This window comes from Ranitomeya variabilis, chromosome 2 (assembly GCF_051348905.1).
Source record: "Ranitomeya variabilis isolate aRanVar5 chromosome 2, aRanVar5.hap1, whole genome shotgun sequence".
In the NCBI taxonomy this organism is placed as follows: domain Eukaryota; kingdom Metazoa; phylum Chordata; class Amphibia; order Anura; family Dendrobatidae; genus Ranitomeya; species Ranitomeya variabilis.
The window spans coordinates 197,871,711-197,893,388 of record NC_135233.1 but is presented as its reverse complement, the minus strand read 5'-3'; the positions used below and the strand labels follow the sequence as shown (position 1 = coordinate 197,893,388).

At 45.8% G+C, this 21,678-nt stretch overlaps 1 protein-coding gene across 8 annotated transcripts in view; it reads left to right on the top strand.

Moving 5' to 3' along the window:
* The window catches only part of LOC143804881 (diacylglycerol kinase eta-like), a 266,345-nt gene that overhangs the window by 17,321 nt on the left and 227,346 nt on the right, over positions 1-21,678 (top strand). For 2 of the 8 annotated variants that reach the window (XM_077283422.1, XM_077283418.1), the window contains exon 1: positions 18,970-19,083. The exons of the other annotated variants lie outside the window; for them this stretch is intronic. The gene's annotated coding sequence lies outside the window, so the exon portion shown is untranslated. Of the gene's footprint in view, positions 1-18,969; positions 19,084-21,678 lie in introns of those variants that run through there. 8 annotated transcript variants of the gene reach the window in all.

Sequence of the window (21,678 nt, the reverse complement as noted above, 5' to 3'; positions counted from 1 at the left end):
AACATGGCTGATATATAGAGAAAGAGGAATAAGGGAGAGGTGTCACGCTATCATACCGCTGCTGCCGCCTCCTCGCTCGCTCCCGGCCTCTACTGCTGCGCGTGTGCACTTCTGATCTTCTGTTGGCGCTCCTCTTCGTCTTCTCTATGGTCCTGGAGGACTAGTACCTGGAAGTCGGTCCTCCTTATTGTCCTCTCTATGGTTCTGGAGGTCTGTTACCCGGAAGTGCTACCCTGCCTTTAGGTATTTAAACTGCTTCCTGCCGTCCCTCTGTGCCTGGTTATCATTTGTTCCTTCAGGTGTTCCTGGCCGCTCTTAGTCTCTGTGAAGTTCGTTTTCCCTCTGACTTTGGGTTTATCCTGTCTTTCCTGTATCCTGCTAGCCTCTGCTTTTCCTCAGTCCCTCCGCCAGTCCCTGTACTGCTGCAGTTTACCCATCAGTCCTGTTTTACCCATCAGTCCTGTTTTACCCATCAGTCCTGTTTCTCTGCAGTACTCATCTATCCTGTGGTCCTACTATCTCCGCCTCTTCTTGGTCTTCTCCCGTCCTGGTCCTCCAGCTTCCGTGGCGATAGTCCCTCACGGGCCTGCCCTTAACTCTCCCTTTATAGGGGGCGGTCTATCTGGTCAGCTCGTCCGTGAGGGGTTCGTCGCCGCGGTCTAGAGGGTCCACTCTCCGTTTTCCCTCTTTGAATCGTCACACTTAAATAGGACTGCACTCGGGTGACATCTAAGTGCAGCCTGATTCTTACAGCATAACAGTATAACCAGGCCATGGACCCCGCTGGTGTCTCTGCCACTCAAAAGGAGTTACTTTTTTTGCGGGAGAACCAGACCAGACCAGAATCATGTCCTTTCTCAAGAACATGGAGTCTCGTCTTGCGACGTTACAGTCTACCGACCCTGGTAATGCTACTCAGTTGGCGTCTCTTCAGCAAGAGTTAAGTCAACAACGGGACACTCAGTCCCATATTTTGAATTTTATGGCCTCTGTCGATAATCAACTTCTCTCTCTTCAGACTGCCACTTCTGCTCCTGTACAGGCGTCCGCTCCACAGCCCTCGCCCCGTCTTGCCAGGCCACCTCAGTATGGTGGGGATCCTAAATTATGTTGCGGGTTTCTCAACCAGTGTCATCTACACTTTGAATTATCCCGCTACTGTACCCAACTGACCGAGCTAAGGTGGCTTTTGTGGTGTGCCATTTAGAGGGCGAGGCTTTGGCTTGAGTGAACCCTCTTTGGGAGCGAGATGATCCTGTGGTTTCTCAACTTAGGGTACCGTCACACAGTCACACTTTGATCGCTACGACCGTACGATCCGTGACGTTCCAGCGATATCCATACGATATCGCTGTGTCTGACACGCAGCAGCGATCAGGGATCCTGCTGAGAATCGTACGTCGTAGCAGATCGTATGGAACTTTCTTTCGTCGCTTGATCACCCGCTGACATCGCTGGATCGTTGTGTGTGACAGCGATCCAGCGATGCGTTCGCTTGTAACCAGGGTAAACATCGGGTAACTAAGCGCAGGGCCGCGCTTAGTAACCCGATGTTTACCGTGGTTACCAGCGTAAAAGTAAAAAAAAAAAAACAGTACATACTCACATTCCGGTGTCTGTCCTCCGGCGTCTCAGCTTCTCTGCAGTGTGAGCGCCGGCCAGCCAGAAAGCGAGCACAGCGGTGACGTCACCGCTGTGCTTTCCGGCTCTGCTGCTTACACAGTGGAGAGAAGCAGAATGCCGGGGGACAGACACCGGAATGTAAGTATGTACTGTTTGTTTTTTTTTACGTTTACGCTGGTAACCAGGGTAAACATCGGGTTACTAAGCGCGGCCCTGCGCTTAGTTACCCGATGTTTACCCTGGTTACCCGGGGACTTCGGCATCGCTCCAGCGCCGTGATTGCAACGTGTGACCACAGTCTATGACGCTGGAGCGATACTCATACGATCGCTGCGACGTCACGATCGTGCCGTCGTAGCGATTAAAATGGTACTGTGTGACGGTACCCTTACTCTCTTTTTAGACACCTTCCGCAAGGTGTTTGATGAACCTGGTCGTCTGGTATCGACTACTGAGTCCCTTTTCAACCTTAGTCAGGGGACCCTTTCTGTAGCTCAATTTGCCATCCGTTTCCGGACGCTGTCCTCTGATTTAGGTTTGAATAATGAGGCTTTGGAGGGAGCATTTTGGCGAGGTTTGTCTTCCCGCATTAAGGATGAGCTGGCAGGGCGGGATACTCCTTCTGCTTTAGATGACCTTATCTCTTTGGCGACTCGCATTGATTTGCGGTTCCAGGAGCGTTCTCGTGAGGTTGTCAGAGAGAGGAGACCTCCTCGTTTATCCTCCGTTTCACGTGGTACTTCTCTTTCCCAAACCACTGCAGTTTCTTCCTCTTCTTCCCTTGAGCCTATGCAGGTTGATCGCCTCAAGCCTGCCGAACAACGCCGAAAGGAGAGACTTGCAGAGGGCTTATGCTTTTATTGTGGCAGCGCTTCTCATCTTCTGCGTTCTTGTCCTCAGAAGCCGGGAAACGCCTCCGCTTAGGTCAGGTAAGAGAGGCCTCCCTAGGTAGCCATGATTCCTCTCCACCTTTGATTTTGCCTGTCATTTTACACATGGGTTCCAGTCGCTTCTCTCTTGAGGCTTATGTAGATTCTGGTGCAACTGGGAATTTTGTTCAACTTGAGCTGGTCGAGAGGCTTGGGATTCCTGTCAGATCCTTGGAGGTTCCTAGGCAAATAGCTTCTGTCGACGGTCAGCCTTTGCGGGAGGTCGTTTCTTCTGTCACAGAGGAGATTGAGATTCAAATTGGAGCTTTACATCGAGAAAAGTTGGCATTTTATGTTTTACCATCTTTGTCCCATGCATTTCTTTTAGGACTCCCCTGGCTAAGAAACCATGAACCTACTCTGAATTGGTGTACTGGGGACGTCCTATCCTGGGGACAGTTTTGTCAAAACAGATGCCTGCTTCCCGTCAAGCCTGCTAGTCTCCCTTCCTCGGCTCCGGAACTAGCGAATCTACCCGCAGCTTATCAGTCTCTTTCTGACATTTTCAACAAAAAGGAAGCAGAGGTCTTACCTCCGCATCGCCCATACGACTGTCCGATAGATCTTGTATCTGGCTCTACTCCTCCTAGAGGTCGTATTTATCCTCTGTCACCATCCGAGACTCATGCCATGTCTGAATACGTTCAAGAGAATCTGGCCGGAGGCTTTATCCGGAAGTCCTCCTCTCCTCCTCTCCTGCAGGTGCTGTTTTTTTCTTCGTCAAGAAGAAGGATGGTTCCCTTCATCCCTGCATTGATTACCGTGGCCTCAATAACATCACCATTAAGAACAAGTATCCACTTCTTCTCATCCCAGAACTTTTTAATCGTCTGCGTGGAGCACGAATCTTCACTAAACTGGATCTCAGAGGAGCCTACACCTTGATCCGAATTCGTTCGGGAGATGAATAGAAGACTGCATTTAACACCAGAGACGGTCATTGTGAATATTTGGTGATGCCTTTCGGATTATGTAATGCTCCTGCAGTTTTTCAAGAGTTGGTGAATGATGTTTTTCGGGACCTACTTTACACCTGTGTAGTGGTATACTTGGACGACATTGTGTTTTCACCGGATCTGATTTCTCATAGGAGACATGTGCGGCAAGTTCTTCTCCGTCTGAGGGAGAATCGTCTGTATGCTAAACTTGAGAAGTGTGCCTTCGAACAGTCGTCCCTACCGTTCCTGGGCTTCATCATCTCTGATTCTGGTCTGTGTATGGATCCGGCTAAAGTTTCTGCCGTACTCAACTAGCCACGTCCGCTTGGGGTTAAGGCGATTCAGCGTTTTCTAGGATTCGCGAATTACTATCAGCAATTTATTCCTCATTTCTCCTCCTTGTCGGCTTCCATCTCTTCTTTGATAAAGAAGGGTGCCAATCCTCGTCTTTGGCCAGCAGAGGCTGAAAAGGCTTTTCATTCTCTCAAAGAAGCATTCGCCTCCGCTCCTTTACTCCATCGCCCTGAAGCTAATAAACTCTTCTTCCTAGAGGTTGACGCCTCTGCTGTCGGTGCCGGAGCTGTGCTTTCTCAGAAGTCTTCTACTGGTCGTCTTGTGCCCTGTGGTTTCTTCTCCAAGACTTTCTCTTCTTCTGAAAGAAATTATTCCATTGGCGACAGAGAACTTTTGGCCATTAAATTGGCTTTAGAGGAGTGGAGATATCTGTTGGAAGGAGCCTTACATCCCTTTGTCATCTTTACGGATCATAAGAATTTGGCATACATCTGTTCAGCGCACCGACTGAATCCCCAACAGGCCAGGTGGGCCTTGTTCTTTGCCCGATTTGACTTTGAACTTCGCTTCCTACCTGGAGAAAAGAACTTCAAAGCTGACGCTCTATCCAGGTCCTTCTTGTCTGTGGACACTGAGGAGGAGTCCTCGCACATCATTGACCCCGCTAAAATCATCACACTTGCTCCAGTATCTATGACCTCTTTACCTCCGGGTAAGACTTTCGTTTCTGAGAGGAACAGGAGACGTGTGTTACTCTGGGGACATGCTTCCAAGCTAGTGGGACATGTCGGTTTCAAGAAAACTCTTGATCTAATATCTCGTTACTACTGGTGGCCGACTCTTTTGAAAGATGTCCAAGCTTTTGTGGTCTCTTGTCCTTCCTGTGCCAAGAACAAAGTACCCAGGCGGCTTCCTTCCGGGCTTCTTCTTCCTCTTCCAGTGCCTACTGCTCCGTGGCAACATATCGCAGTGGATTTCTTAACTGATCTGCCTCGTTCCTGTGGTTGTACCCTCATCCTCGTGGTTGTGGACCGTTTTTCTAAAATGTCACATTTCATTGCTCTTCCTGGTCTGCCTTCGGCTCCTGAACTGGCGAAGATTTTTGTTCAACATATTTTTCGCATTCATGGTCTTCCACAACACATTGTTTCTGACCGGGGAGTTCAGTTCACCGCTCGTTTCTGGAGATCTCTCTGTAAGTCATTGAACATTTCACTTGATTTTTCTTCGGCCTATCATCCACAGTCCAACGGCCAAGTGGAGCGTACCAATCAGATCCTGGTACTTATCTCTGGCATTTCTCCAACGCTCATCAAAATGATTGGTCTGACTTACTACCATGGGCCGAGTTTTCTTATAATAACCATACCAGCGAAGCTTCTACCAAAGCTCCATTTTTTGTCGTCTACGGACAACACCCTGGTCTTCCTCTACCAGTTCCTCCTGTCTCTACTGTGCCGGCGGCAGATCTTCTGTCTAGAGAATTCTCCAGGGTTTGGCAGGCGACCAAGTCTGCTCTCGAACTAGCTCGCATAGGATGAAGAGGCATGCAGATAAAAGGCGTCTCGATTCTCCTCTGTACCATCCTGGGGATAAGGTCTGGCTTTCTTCTAGATTTATTCGCCTTAAAATCCCTTCACATAAACTGGGTCCCCGTTATATTGGTCCTTTCGAGGTTTTGGTACGTATTAACAACGTTTCTTACAAACTTAAGTTACCTGCCTCTCTTCGTATCCCTAATTCCTTTCATGTATCTCTCCTTAAGCCTGTAGTTTTTAATCGGTTTCATACCTCGACTCTTTCTTCACCTTCGCCTGTTTCCGCAGACAATGTTTTTGAGGTTAAGGACATTTTGGCCTTGAAAAAAATTAGAGGTAGAACTTTGTTTTTGGTCGACTGGAAGCGTTTCGGTCCTGAGGAGAGATCCTGGGAGCCTCGGGAGAATATTCAGGCTCCCCGAATTTTAGCTAAGTTTCTTTCTGGCCTAAAGAGGAGGGAGGGATGTAAAGACGGGGGTACTATCATACCGCTGCTGCCGCCTCCTCGCTTTTTGTGCGCGCGCGCATACCAGGTTCAGTGCTGCGCGTGTGCACTTCTGATCTTCTGTTGGCGCTCCTCTTCGTCTCCTCTATGGTCCTGGAGGACTAGTACCTGGAAGTCGGTCCTCCTTATTGTCCTCTCTATGGTTCTGGAGGTCTGTTACCCGGAAGTGCTACCCTGCCTTTAGGTATTTAAACTGCTTCCTGCCGTCCCTCTGTGCCTGGTTATCATTTGTTCCTTCAGGTGTTCCTGGCCGCTCTTAGTCTCTGTGAAGTTTGTTTTCCCTCTGACTTTGGGTTTATCCTGTCTTTCCTGTATCCTGCTAGCCTCTGTTTTTCCTCAGTCCCTCCGCCAGTCCCTGTACTGCTGCAGTTTACCCATCAGTCCTGTTTTACCCATCAGTCCTGTTTCTCTGCAGTACTCATCTATCCTGTGGTCCTACTATCTCTGCCTCTTCTTGGTCTTCTCCCATCCTGGTCCTCCAGCTTCCGTGGCGATAGTCCCTCACGGGCCTGCCCCTAACGCTCCCTAAACGTCCCTATATAGGTTCTGCACCTATCGCCGAACCTAATCCCTGCCTGACTCTGGCGATAAACCCTCCTTACAGAATGACGGGGTTTGCACTTGTCAGTTCCTACTACCACTAAAGACAGCTGGGATAGGCGAACAAGGGAAACACTTATCTTCAGTAGACTAAGAGATGTAACACATACGTTCTCCAGCAACATCAAAGAGGAAGATAGCCGACTGCTATAGCTCCAAGCCTCAAGAGGGGGAAATGGAAATATCACCCAAGATTCCCAGGTCGTGAGACATGACAGTCCAAGGTTATATACGAGTAAAAGAGAAAAACGAGGCTGCACTCACCAATCTTCTTATGCAGGAAATTTATTAGGAAAATCTTCACGGCATCGGGGGTGAGTACAAGCAGGGGAATGTGCAAGCGGAATGACGGCCGTTTCGCACCTGTCCGGTGCGTCAACGGGTCCAAGGTTATACTAACCAGGCAAAGGTGTTAAGAATGATACTTTCCTTACACTAAGAGCTAACCCCCCTGGCTTTGGGTTCCTATTAACCTCTTGGCCTGGAATTATCATAAAAGATCAAAGATTTGATGTTATTGAATTTTCCCTTACATCCTTCTGTATTATTGTAGCATGAACAAGGGTCAGTGCATTATTATAGGTTATAGGAATGAGGCAGAACAAACTTATGTAATCTTTTATGAAGTAACATTAGTAAGTAGTACACAATATTGATTTCTACACACAACTCGAGTTACACAGGATGAACGCTCAGAGTACAGTTTACACATAAAGTTACAGTACACACCATTTATATGCTAACACTGCATTACATTTTTCCAGTAATTTTTCTTTATAGTAATTTAATTGCTTAGTTCTTAATTGCACAAATACAAAAAACAATGGTGTGATTGTATCCTTTTAACATATTTATATTGCAGTGGTGGTAGGGTGCGCTGGAAAAATTTTGTAAGATGTCTCGGTGCTTTAAAAAGTAATCTACAGTGCCCTGTCTTAGTTTATAAAATTGAACAACTTGTTGTCATCCATGGCCGTATACAGACATTAGTAAACCAGTTGTGATGATTGTAATTATTAGTGATGAGCGAGTGTACTTGATACTCGGGTTTTCTGAGCATGCTCGGGTGGTCTCTGAGTATTTTGGGTATGCTTGGAAATTATGTTTGAGTCGTCGCAGCTGCATGATGTTACACAACCTGAGTACATGCAGGGATTGCCTGTTTGGTAGGGAATCTCCATATTTATTCAAGTTGTGTAACAGCCGCAAATCATGCAGTGGCTACGACTCAAACATAATCTCCGAGCACGCCCAAAATACTCAGAGACCACCCGAGAATGATATTTTCTCATCCCTGTCTCACCTGCCCCCCATGACCGGAAACCAGCGCAGCCCCGCAGAAATCTTACATTTACATTCTCTCTGACTTAATTCTGCCGCTGTCCTCCATATCTTCACTCCACGACACACAGACAATGCCACCATTTTCTACAGCACCACACCAGCAGCAGCTATTGACTCGGTCGTCCCTCTCCTGCATGGCAGAGTGCAATAAATCAATAGACAACCCTGGCACAACAACCACACTAAAAAGCTTCCACAAGTGTCCAGTGTTGCTGAGCAGTGCTGGATGAAAATACACTCGCAAGAAGACTTCACTGCATTCAGAACAGCAACTTTCACGTACAAATCAGCCCTTACCTCTGCAGAACAGGTCTATTTCACAGCCCTCCTATCTTCCTTATCCCACAACCCCAAACAGTTATTCTACACTTTTAACACCCTCCCCTGCCTTCCACTGTCCCCTCCAACCTCCCTCATCTCTACAGAAGACTTCTCCACACATTTCAATAATAAGGTCAAGCAAACAAGGAAAATCTTTACTGATCAACTGTAACAGACCACTAACCTTCCTCTAACCTTCCATGAAGGAAAGCTCACTCATCTCTCCAAATAGCACATCACCACTTGTGCACTTGACCCCATCCCACCTCAGCCTCACCACAATGCTAATCCCAGCCCTAACCTATCTATTCAACCTATCACTAACCTCTGGTACTTTCCATTCTGCTTTCAAACATGCCACAACCACGCCCATCCTGAAGAAGACATCCCTCAACCACTGCGTCCAGCTATCGTTCTATATTGCTGCTCTATTTCACCTCCAAACCCATCGATCCATGTTGAACTTTCCTCACATCTCTCATGTAGCTCACACTTTGTTGACGAACAATCTGGCTTCCATCCCCACCACTCTACCGAAACTGCCCTGACCTAAATTACCAACAACTTACTGCCAAAGCTAATAGATAATTCTCTATAGTCCTCCTTCTAGAACTGTCCTCTGACTTCGACACAGTCGACCACTCCCTCCTACTACAAATCTCCTCTTCCCTTGGTATCAAAGACCTTGCCCTCTCCTGGATCTCTTCATACCTCTCCAACTGCACATTTAGCATCTCCCACTCCCACACTATCTTCTCATCTCACTCTTTCTCTGTTGGTATCCCTCAAGGCTCGTTCCTGGGGCCCCTACTCTTCTCCATCAATACCTTTGGGCTGGGACAGCTCATAAGGTTCCATGGCTTCCAGCATCACCTACACCCTGATGACACACAGATCTACCTCTCTGACCCAGATGTCACCTCTCTGCTGTCCAGAATCCCAGAGTGTCTATGAGCTATATCCTATTTCGCCTCATCATGTTTCCTAAAGCTCAATGTGGACAAAACAGAACTTATCATCTTTCTTCCATCTAACCTATCTTCCCTACCTGATCTATCTATCACAATAAATTATATCATGCTTTCTCATGTACTGCAAGTCTGCTGCCTCGGAGTAACCCTCAACTCTGCCCTGTCCTTCAATTTGTAATCCAAACTCTTTCCACCTCTTGCCACCTCCAACTCAAAAATATTTCCAGAATCTGTTGTTTTCTCAATACCCTGAATCTACTAAAATGTTAGTACATGCCCTCATCATCTCCCACCTGGACTACTGCAATAACCTCCTCTGTGGCCTCCTTGCTAACACTGTCGCACCTCCCCAGTCCGTCCTTAACTCTGCTGCCCAACTATCTACCTCTCCCCATGCTATTCCTCCTCTTCTCCCCTCTGCAAATCCCTTCATTGGCTCACAATTCCCCAATATATCCAGTTTAAATTATTAACACTGACCTTCAAAGCCGTCCGTAATCTGTCTCCTCCACATATATCCTAACTAATCTTCCATTACTTTCCAACACATAATCTCCGTCCTCTCAAGACCTTCTTTTCTACTCCACACTTATATGTTCCTCACGCAATTGCCTCCAAGATGTCTCCCCCATGTGCTGAAGTTCTGCGTCCCAACACATCTGATTATCCACCAGTTTTGGATCTTTCAGACGAAACTTGAAAATGCATCTCTTCAAGAAAGCTTACAGCCTGCAATAACCCCGGTACCACCCAACCACCACCGTAGCTACCGCAACACCCCAACCTATTGTCTCCTTCCCCATTATCCAGTAGAATGTAAGGGTCCTTTCCCCTCTGTAACGGTCAGTCATTGTTAGTTCACTGTAATTTATATCTGTATTTTGTATGTGACCCCTCCTCATGTACAGCACCAGGAAATCAATGGTGCTCTAAAAACAAATAACAATAATAACAAACTCATCTGCTGCTCTCTTCATAGGCAGCCCCGGGGCAAATGCTCCAGTGGCCCTCTCCATGCCGCCCCACTGTATACTAGCCAGTACAATATACCGTATTAATTATATAGCTATGGTCAGACGGACAGGAGCTGAAATAAAGAAAGCACCGCTGTATAATTTGTGAGGATTGTTACTTGGGGGAGAAAGAACTCAAGTCTTTAAAGCAGACCTATAACTTTTCATAAATGTTGAATTTTTGTCCCTGGTCTTAATGTTGCTGTTCTCCTTAATGATTTTTGTCCTTGCTCTTTTCTGTTCTTTATATATGGCTCCCTATTTTTTGTATTGTAAATTTATTTTTTTTAGCCAAGGAGGCATGATCCTCATGAAGACACCCACCAAGAAAAGTTGAGGATCATGCCCCTTTAAAAAAACAGGACTAGATTTATATACAAAGAAGAGGCGGCCACATCTCAGGAACAAAGGCGCAGGATAAAAAAAAACAGTACCAGATTCAGGAGAACAGCGGAACTAAGACCAGATAAAACAATTACATATTAATGGCAAGTGACAGGTCCTCATAATTCCTTCCCTTGTTAAGTTTTGATTTATGGAGCAGTTGTCAGGATAAATCCTTTACATCAGTGAAAGGGTTAACAAAATTAACCATTTGAAGGATTTTATGGAAAGCATTTGTACTAGGTGCAGTCAGTTTCCCAAAACACAAATGAGTTGGTCTGTTAAGTGTTCAGTTCACAAAAGTTAATTGTATTCAATGTGAACTGAGCAGCTTCAGGATGTTGCAAGCTGTACAAAATAGTTATTACCAGACTTTAGCCAAATATTTTGAGAGGCTTCTTACAAAACCTGAGACGAATGATGTAAGAGATGAAATATTCTGGCCTGTATGAATGCCTTGTGTCAGTAGAAGGGTGGACATCTGGCTCTAAGGTTTGATGTTCTTGGTGATGGCTCAGGCACAGTTTTGTTAGGAGACCAGTTGGTTAGGCGATCTGTTCACACACTGCTCAGAATGAAACAAACCTGGTCAAAAGGAAAATGAAATTACCAATGTTGATAGCCTAAAAAATGGTAACCATCAAATAGTTACAGTTCTCATCCAGACTTACCGTATTTTTCGGACTATAAGACGCACCAGACCATAAGACGCACCCCAAATTTTCAGATGGAAAATGGGGAAAAAAATGAATGCATCAAATAGGGATTCGTCTTACAGTCCTGAATTCAGCTTACCCTTGGGGGGATCAGCAGCACTGGTGGAGCGGAGTCACAGGGGGTGTTTGGTGGTCCGGCGATGTTATAACCCAGACTGGTCCAGTGGTGCGGGGGCTCCCCTGACATTTTGTGAAAGTCCGGAGCCTCCACACTTCCATTGCCTCCATGCTGTGGCTTCAGGTGTAAAATGGGCCCCGGAGGCGACCCATGTGCAGATTGAGATCTTGGCAAGGAGATCTTATCTCCCGCGATGGGAGTGAGATTATCGCCCTGCAGTGTCGGACAGACAATATGAAGCTGGAGAAGTTGTCATGTCAGTCTGGGCCAGATGAAAAAGATGAGAAAAACTAATAACTAGTGATGAGCGAGTGTACTTGTTGCTTGGGTTTTCCTGGTCACGCTTGGGTGACCTCCGAGTATTTGTTAGTGTTCGGAGATTTAGTTTTCATCACGGCAGCTGAATGATTTACAGCTATTAGCCAAGCTGAGTACATGTTGGGGTTGCCTGGTTGCTAGGTAATCTGTTATGAAGACCTGGTGGTTAGGAGCACTAGGAATGACCTGATGAGCAAACTAGAAATACAGGACAAGCTCTGGGAAGTGGGAGCTCTGCTGACCGCAACCCCTAATCCTATCACAAACAACTAGAAATAGCCGTGGAGCGTACCTGACTCTGCCTAGACGCCTCTTCACAGCCTAAGAGCTAACTACCCCTAAAGATAGAAAATAAAGCCTATCTTGCCTCAGAGAAATTCCCCAAAGAAATAAGCAGCCCCCCACAAATATTGACTGTGAGTTAAGATGGAAGTCACAAACACAGGAATGAAATAGGTTTCAGCAAAGGAGGCCAGACTTAACTAAACAGACTGAGGATAGAAAAGGTATCTTTGCGGTCAGCATAAAAAACTACCAAAAAACCACGCAGAGTGTGCAAAAGAGACCCCCGCACCGACTCACGGCGTGGAGGTGCCACTCTGCATCCCAGAGCTTCCAGCTAGCCGTGCGAAATCATGATAGCAAGCTGGACAAGAAAAACAGTGGTAAACAAATAAGCTAGCAGGGACTTAGCTTTTGCTGGAGTAGACAGGTCATCTGAAAGATCCAAGAGAGAACTGAACCAGTACTAGAACATTGACAGCTGGCATCAAGTAACGATCTAAGTGGAGTTAAATAGAGCAGCAGCCTAGAACTAAACGAAGTCAGCTGAGGAAGGAACCTCAGAGCCAGCAGCTCCACTCACAGCCACCAGAGGGAGTCCATGGACAGAACTCACCGAAGTGCCATTCATAACCACCGGAGGGAGTTCGAGAACAGAATTCACAACAGTACCCCCCCTTGAGGAGCAGTCACCGAACCCTCACCAAAGCCCCCAGGCCGATCAGGACGAGCCAAATGAAAGGCACGAACAAGATCGGCAGCATGAACATCAGAGGCAACCACCCAGGAATTATCTTCCTGACCATAACCTTTCCACTTGACTAGGTACTGAAGTTTCCGTCTCGAAATACGAGAATCCAAAATCTTCTCCACCACATACTCCAACTCCCCCTCAACCAACACTGGGGCAGGAGGGTCGACGGAGGGAACCATAGGAGCCACATATCTCCGCAACAACGACCTATGGAACACATTATGGATGGCGAAAGAAGCTGGAAGGTCCAAACGAAATGACACAGGATTAAGAATTTCCAAAATCTTATAAGGACCAATGAAACGAGGCTTAAACTTAGGAGACGAAACCTTCATAGGAACATAACGAGACGATAACCAAACCAAATCCCCAACACGAAGTCGGGGACCAACACAGCGACGGCGGTTAGCGAAACGCTGAGCCTTCTCCTGGGACAATGTCAAATTGTCCACCACATGAGTCCAAATCTGCTGCAACCTGTCCACCACAGAATCCACACCAGGACAGTCCGAAGGCTCAACCTGTCCTGAAGAAAAACGAGGGTGGAAACCAGAATTACAGAAAAAAGGCGAAACCAAAGTGGCCGAGCTGGCCCGATTATTAAGGGCGAACTCAGCCGAAGGCAAGAAGGACACCCAATCATCCTGATCAGCAGAAACAAAGCATCTCAGATATGTCTCCAAAGTCTGATTGGTTCGTTCGGTTTGGCCATTTGTCTGAGGATGGAAAGCTGAAGAAAAAGACAAATCAATGCCCATCTTAGCACAAAAGGACCGCCAAAACCTCGAAACAAACTGGGAACCTCTGTCCGACACGATGTTCTCCGGAATGCCATGTAAACGAACCACGTGCTGGAAAAATAATGGAACCAAATCAGAGGAGGAAGGCAATTTAGGCAAAGGTACCAAATGGACCATCTTAGAGAAGCGATCACAAACCACCCAGATAACCAACATCCTTTGAGAGACAGGGAGATCTGAAATAAAATCCATGGAAATATGCGTCCAGGGCCTTTTCGGGACCGGCAAGGGCAAAAGCAACCCACTGCACGAGAACAGCAGGGCTTAGCCCGAGCACAAGTCCCACAGGGCTGCACAAAAGAACGCACATCCCGTGACAAGGAAGGCCACCAAAAGGATCTAGCCACCAAATCCCTGGTACCAAAGATTCCAGGATGACCAGCCAACACAGAACAATGAACCTCAGAGATAACTCTGCTAGTCCATCTATCAGGTACAAACAGTCTCTCCGCTGGGCAACGGTCAGGTCTATCAGCCTGAAACTCCTGCAGCACCCGCCGCAAATCAGGGGAGATGGCAGACAAAATTACCCCCTCTTTGAGAATACCAGCCGACTCAGGAACTCCCGGAGAATCAGGCACAAAACTCCTTGAAAGGGCATCAGCCTTCACATTCTTGTAGCCCGGAAGGTACGAAACCACAAAATCGAAGCGGGAGAAAAACAGCGACCATCGAGCTTGTCTAGGATTCAACCGCTTGGCAGACTCGAGATAAGTCAGATTCTTGTGATCCGTCAAGACCACCACGCGATGCTTGGCTCCTTCAAGCCAATGTCGCCACTCATCGAACGCCCATATCATAATTGCGCTCAGCAGGCGAAAACTTTCTAGAAAAGAAAGCACATGGTTTCATCACCGAGCCATCAGAACTTCTTTGAGATAGAACAGCCCCTGCTCCAATCTCAGAAGCATCCACCTCGACCTGAAACGGGAGCGAAACATCTGGCTGACACAACACAGGGGCAGAAGAAAAATGACGCTTCAACTCCTGAAAAGCCTCAACGGCCGCAGAGGACCAATTGACCACATCCGCACCTTTCTTGGTTAAATCAGTCAATGGTTTAACAACACTAGAAAAATTAGCGATGAAGCGACGGTAAAAATTAGCAAAGCCCAGGAATTTCTGAAGGCTCTTCACAGAAGTAGGCTGAGTCCAATCATAAATGGCCTGAACTTTAACAGGATCCATCTCGATAGTAGAAGGGGAAAAAATGAAGCCCAAAAATGAAACCTTCTGAACTCCAAAGAGACATTTAGACCCCTTCACAAACAAGGAATTAGCACGAAGGACCTGGAACACCATTCTGACCTGCTTCACATGAGACTCCCAATCGTCCGAAAAAAACAAAATATCATCCAAATATACAATCATGAATCTATCCAGGTACTTTCAGAAGATGTCATGCATAAAGGACTGAAACACAGATGGAGCATTAGAAAGTCCGAATGGCATCACCAGGTACTCAAAATGGCCCTCGGGCGTATTAAATGCTGTTTTCCATTCGTCGCCCTGTTTAATACGCACAAGATTATACGCCCCTCGAAGATCTATCTTGGTGAACCAGCTAGCCCCCTTAATCCGAGCAAACAAATCAGACAGTAACGGCAAGGGGTACTGAAATTTGATGGTGATTTTATTGAGAAGGCGGTAATCTATACAAGGTCTCAGAAAACCATCCTTCTTGGCCACAAAAAAAACCCCTGCTCCCAACGGTGACGACGACGGGCGAATATGCCCTTTCTCCAAGGACTCCTTTACATAACTCCGCATAGCGGCGTGTTCTGGCACAGATAAATTGAACAGTCGGCCCTTCGGAAACTTACTACCAGGAATCAAATTAATAGCACAATCGCAATCCCTATGAGGAGGTAGGGCACTGGATTTGGGCTCATCAAATACATCCCGGTAATCTGACAAGAACTCAGGGACTTCAGAAGGATGGGAAGACGAAATTGACAACAATGGGACATCCCCATGTACCCCTTGACAACCCCTACTGGATACAGACATTGATTTCCAATCCAATACTGGATTATGGACCTGTAGCCATGGCAAACCCAAAACGACCACATCATGCAGATTATGCAACACCAAAAAGCGAATATCCTCCTGATGTGCAGGAGCCATGCACATGGTCAATTGAGTCCAGTACTAAGGCTTATTCTTGGCCAAAGGCGTAGCATCAATTCCTCTCAATGGAATAGGATACTGTAAAGGCTCCAAGAAAAAACCACAGTGCCTGGCAAACTCCAAGTCCATCAAATTCAGGGCAGCGCCTGAATCCACAAATGCCAGAACAGAATAGGACGACAAAGAGCAGATCAGAGTAACGGACAAAAGAAATTTTGGCTGTACCGTACCAATGGTGGCAGACCTAGCGAACCGCTTAGTGCGTTTAGGACAATCAGAGATAGCATGAGTGGAGTCACCACAGTAAAAACACAGCCCATTCTGACGTCTGTATTCTTGCTGTTCAGCTCTGGTCAAGGTCCTATCACATTGCATAGGCTCAGGCCTCTGCTCAGAAGATACCGCCAAATGGTGCACAGTTTTGCGCTCACGTAAGCGTCGATCGATCTGAATGGCCAAGGACATAGACTCATTCAGACCAGCAGGCGTGGGGAATCCCACCATATTATCCTTAAGGGCTTCAGAAAGACCCTTTCTGAAAACTGCCGCCAGGGCACACTCATTCCACTGAGTAAGCACAGACCACTTTCTAAACTTCTGACAATATACCTCAGCTTCATCCTGACCCTGACACAAAGCTAGCAAGATTTTCTCTGCCTGATCCACTGAATCTGGTTCATCATAAAGCAACCCAAGCGCCAGAAAAAACGCATCTACATTACGCAATGCAGGATCTCCTGGCGCAAGGGAAAATGCCCAGTCTTGAGGGTCGCCACGTAGCAAAGAAATAATGATTTTTACTTGCTGAATGGGGTCACCAGAGGAGCGGGGTTTCAAAGCAAAAAACAGTCTACAACTATTTTTGAAATTCAGGAACTTAGATCTATCCCCAGAAAACAAATCAGGAATTGGAATTCTGGGCTCTAACATTGGGTTCTGAACTACATAATCTTGAATGCCTTGTACCCTTGCAGTGAGTTGATCCACACAAGAGGACAGACCTTGAATGTCCATATCTACACCTGTGTCCTGAACCACCCAGAGATTTAGGGGAAAAGAAAAACAAAACACGCTGCAGAGGAAAAAAAAATGGTCTCAGAACTTCTCTTATCCCTCTATTGAGATGCATTAACACTTTACGGGCCAGCTGTACTGTTATGAAGACCTGGTGGTTAGGAGCACTAGGAATGACCTGATGAGCAAACTAGAAATACAGGACAAGCTCTGGGAAGTGGGAGCTCTGCTGACCACAACCCCTAATCCTATCACAAACAACCAGAAATAGCCGTGGAGCGTACCTGACTCTGCCTAGACGCCTCTTCACAGCCTAAGAGCTAACTACCCCTAAAGATAGAAAATAAAGCCTAACTTGCCTCAGAGAAATTCCCCAAAGAAATAAGCAGCCCCCCACAAATATTGACTGTGAGTTAAGATGGAAGTCACAAACACAGGAATGAAATAGGTTTCAGCAAAGGAGGCCAGACTTAACTAAACAGACTGAAGATAGAAAAGGTATCTTTGCGGTCAGCATAAAAAAACTACCAAAAAAACACGCAGAGTGTGCAAAAGAGACCCCCGCACCGACTCACGGCGTGGAGGTGCCACTCTGCATCCCAGAGCTTCCAGCTAGCCGGGTGAAATCATGATAGCAAGCTGGACAAGAAAAACAGTGGTAAACAAATAAGCTAGCAGGGACTTAGCTTTTGCTGGAGTAGACAGGTCATCTGAAAGATCCAAGAGAGAACTGAACCAGTACTAGAACATTGACAGCTGGCATCAAGTAACGATCTAAGTGGAGTTAAATAGAGCAGCAGCCTAGAACTAAACGAAGCAAAGTACACGGAAAGCTAGCACTCAATCACTGTGGTTCACGGTGCTAGTGAACGGGGCCTGAAGTCCCATAGACCATGTATAGAAAAAGATCACTGCACTCGTGTAGTTCAAATTGCTTATAAAAAGTTTATTCAGATCAAAAAGTTCATGGAAACTAGGCGATATTATATTTTAACGTTTCGGCCAGCCCGTGGCCTTGTTCACAAAAGAACTGCGTTCTTTACCAAGCTCACCAAGCTCACAGTGTCCTTACTGTAATGAAGTTATTTTGGGCGATTGTTGTGAATTAGACTTTTTGGCTCCCTCTTGTGGTCACTAGTGGTATGACTTTGGGATTGTCTTTTTTCTTTTTGGCACTCACCTGGGTCGTTAGTCCAGGGGTATCGCTATATTAACTTCCTGGATCCTTAGTCCAGTGCCTGGCATCGTTGTAATCAGATCCTTCTGTTGCTCCTGTCTGCTGGTCCTGGCTCTTGCAAAATTAAGCTAAGTCTTGCTTCTTTGTTTTTTGAGTTACTTGCTTTGCTACTATTTTTGTCCAGCTTGTACTAAATGTGATTTCTGACCTTGCTGGAAGCTCTAGGGGGCTGGTGTTCTCCCCCCGGCCGTTAGACGGTTCGGGGGTTCTTGAATATCCAGCGTGGATATTTTAATAGGGTTTTTGCTGACCATATAAGTCATCTTACTTATTCTGCTATTAGCTAGTGGGCCTCTCTTTGCTAAATACCTAGCTCATTCTTATGTTTGGCTTTTCCTCTTACCTCACCGTTATTATTTGTTGGGGGCTTGTATCCAACTTTTGGGGTCTTTTCTCTGGAGGCAAGAAAGGTCTTTCTTTTCCCTTCTAGGGTTAGTTAGTTCTCCGGCTGGCGCGAGACGTCTAGAACCAACGTAGGCACGTTCCCCGGCTACTTCTATTTGTGGTGCTAGGATTAGATATATGGTCAGCCCAGTTACCACTGCCCTATGAGCTGGTTTTTTGTGTTTGCAGACTTGGTATTGATTCCTGAGACCCTCTGCCATTGGGGTCATAACAGGCGATTTTGTGAACAAGGCCACGGGCTGGCCGAAATGTTAAAATATAATATCGCCTAGTTTCCATGAACTTTTTGATCTGAATAAACTTTTTATAAGCAATTTGAACTACACGAGTGCAGTGATCTTTTTCTATACATAGAACTAAACGAAGTCAGCTGAGGAAGGAACCTCAGAGCCAGCAGCTCCACTCACAGCCACCAGAGGGAGTCCATGGACAGAACTCACCGAAGTACCATTCATAACCACCGGAGGGAGTTCGAGAACAGAATTCACAACAGTAATCCCCACATGTAATCAAGCTGTCTAATAGCTGTAAATCATTCAGTCATAAATACTCAGAGACCACCCGAGCGTGCTTGGGAAAACCCGAGCAACGAGTTCCCTCGCTCATCACTACTGATAACTAATAAAAATAAAATGATGGGATTGCCGTTAGCTCAAGTCCCAGCATTTGCCATATGATCTCAGCTCAAATTGTGGTCTACATGAGCATTCTGACGCAGTCATTTTCTCGGCATCGGGACGTATGTGAGCCAGCGAGGAGAGGTATGTCCCGGCACTAAAACCAAAGTGCTGGTGTGTGGTTGCCCAATGCAACAGCATTATAGGAATCCAGGAAGAAAGGAAAACTCAGGTAGTGCCAAGAAAAAGGGTAACAGCAATGTCCATAAGTATGAAGAGGCAGCACTCACCGTTCCTGGTGCAATCCTTTATTTAGTAGCGTGCATCCGTGGTGGTGGGAGACACGTGCAGACAAACGCGGAGTACGGCCGTTTCGTGCTTCTACGGGTTCAAAGGTGTGGTCACTATTATCCCGTAGAAGCGAAACGGCTGTCTAGTTAAGAACTCTAGTTATCCTATTTTAGGACTTTAAAACGCACTTTTTTCCCAAAATTTTTTGGAAAAAACGGGGGTGCGTCTTTTAGTTGCAGAGTTTACAGCAACGACATCTGAATTCCCACATTTCCTGCACCGTCCCCTTCTATCTACAGCCTGCACAAACTCCTCATCCTGCTGATACCCCAGTACTGAGCCGCTGCTGCTGTATGTGCCCCTATTACTGCACCTGCTGTGCGGCACAAAAACAGCACTCCTCATGTAATGCCACCAACATAGTAATAATGCCTCCGTTGTTCCTTCTACATAGTAAAATTGCCCCCAGAAAATATTAATGCTATGTGCCCTAGAAAACTGTGTCCACATTTTGTCCCCTAAAAAGTAATAATGTCCCCGGTGTGACCCCCCTGTCAGTCACAATAAATCAATAATACAAATGACAAAGTTTCTTATTTTCATGTGTACAATTGATTTACGACATACAAATTACTATTTGAACGCGCCGTGCGCTTCCTCACCCTCGTCCCTAGTTGCATAACCGCGGCCTTTGTTTTCATGACTATACTCACAAATGTGGGTCAAACCCGACAGCTCTGCCGCACGCACTGTCGCCCGGGAACTTTTTTCATTGTGGGTGACACTGCTGTGTAACACCGAGCAGAAGGACAAATTCTGTCTGTAATCTGCCTGGATGTAGAGTGCTTTTAGGATTCCTTGCAATATTATGTATAATGCTTTTCCTACAGATAAGGGGTTTACAAGCCTTTTATAGCGCATTATGGTGGTGATAAGGTGATTGTGGAATAATTCCTGTCTGGATGTCGGACAAATACATTCTGCAGAATGTTCAGATGTTGTTACAGTGTATCATATATTGGCTTCTCCTTTCATTGAAATTATTAGACCTTTGATTGTTTTTTTATGTTTTATATACGATAATAAAGAGTTTGCGCAGTTCCAGATAGCTAGGACTAATTTGTCCAGATTTGCATTAAATTTGGCCAAAGGTTTCATCTGCTTGAAATAACAAAATCATCCTTATTGCTGCCTGTCCCTGATATTGTCCTGGGTACAGTGCTTTACTGCTGCAGAAATAACCTAGACTCACTGATTACAGCTGAGTCCAGTGATTGGCTGCAGCTCACACATTTGGGTAATTTTATGAAAAACTGGTCAACCTCTTTTGGGCCAGTACTTTAACCCCTTTACCCCGAAGGGTGGTTAATGACCGGGTCAATTTTTACAATTCTGACCACTGTCCCTTTATGAGGTTATAACTCTGGAACGCTTCAACGGATCCTGATGATTCTGAGATTTTTTTCTCGTGACATATTGTACTTCATGACAGTGGTAAAATTTCTTTGATATTACCTGTGTTTATTTGTGAAAAAAACAGAAATGTGGTGAAAATTTTGAAAATTTCGCAATTTTTTAATTTTGAATTTTTATGCCCTTAAATCACAGAGATATATCATACAAAAACTTAATAAGTAACATTTTCCACATGTCTACTTTACATCAGTACAATTTTGGAACAACATTTTTTTTTTAGGGTTATAAGGGTTAAAAGTTGACCAGCAATTTCTCATTTTTACAACACCATTTTTTTTTAGGGACCACATCACATTTGAAGTCACTTTGAGGGGTCTATATGATAGAAAATACCCAAGTGTGACACCATTCTAAAAACTGCACCCCTCAAGGTGCTCAAAACCACATTCAAGAAGTTTATTAACCCTTCAGGTGTTTCGCAGGAATTTTTGGAATGTTTAAAAGAAAAAAATGAGCATTTAACTTTTTTTTCACAAAAAATTAACTTCAGCTCCAATTTGTTTTATTTTTCCAAGGGTAACAGGAGAAATTGGACCCCAAATATTGTTGTGCAATTTGTCCTGAGTACGCTGATACCCCATATGTGGGGGTAAACCACTGTTTAGGCGCACAGCAGAGCTCCGAAGGGAATGAGCGCCATTTGACTTTTCAATGCAAAATTGACTGGAATTGAGATAGGACGCCATGTTGCGTTTGGAGAGCCCCTGATGTGCCTAAACATTGAAACTCCCCACAAGTGACTCCATTTTGGAAAGTAGACCCCATAAGGAACTTATCTAGATGTGTGGTAAGCACTTTGACACACCAAGTGCTTCACAGAAGTTTATAATGCAGAGCCGTGAAAATAAAAATTCTTTTTTTTCCACAAAAATTATTTTTTAGCCCCCAGTTTTGTATTTTCCCAAGGGTAACAGGAGAAATTGGACCCCAAAAGTTGTTGTCCAATTTGTACTGAGTACGCTGATACCCCATATGTGGGGGGGAACCACCGTTTGGTGCATGGCAGAGCTCGGAAGAGAAGGAGCGCCGTTTGGAATGCAGACTTAGATGGATTGGTCTG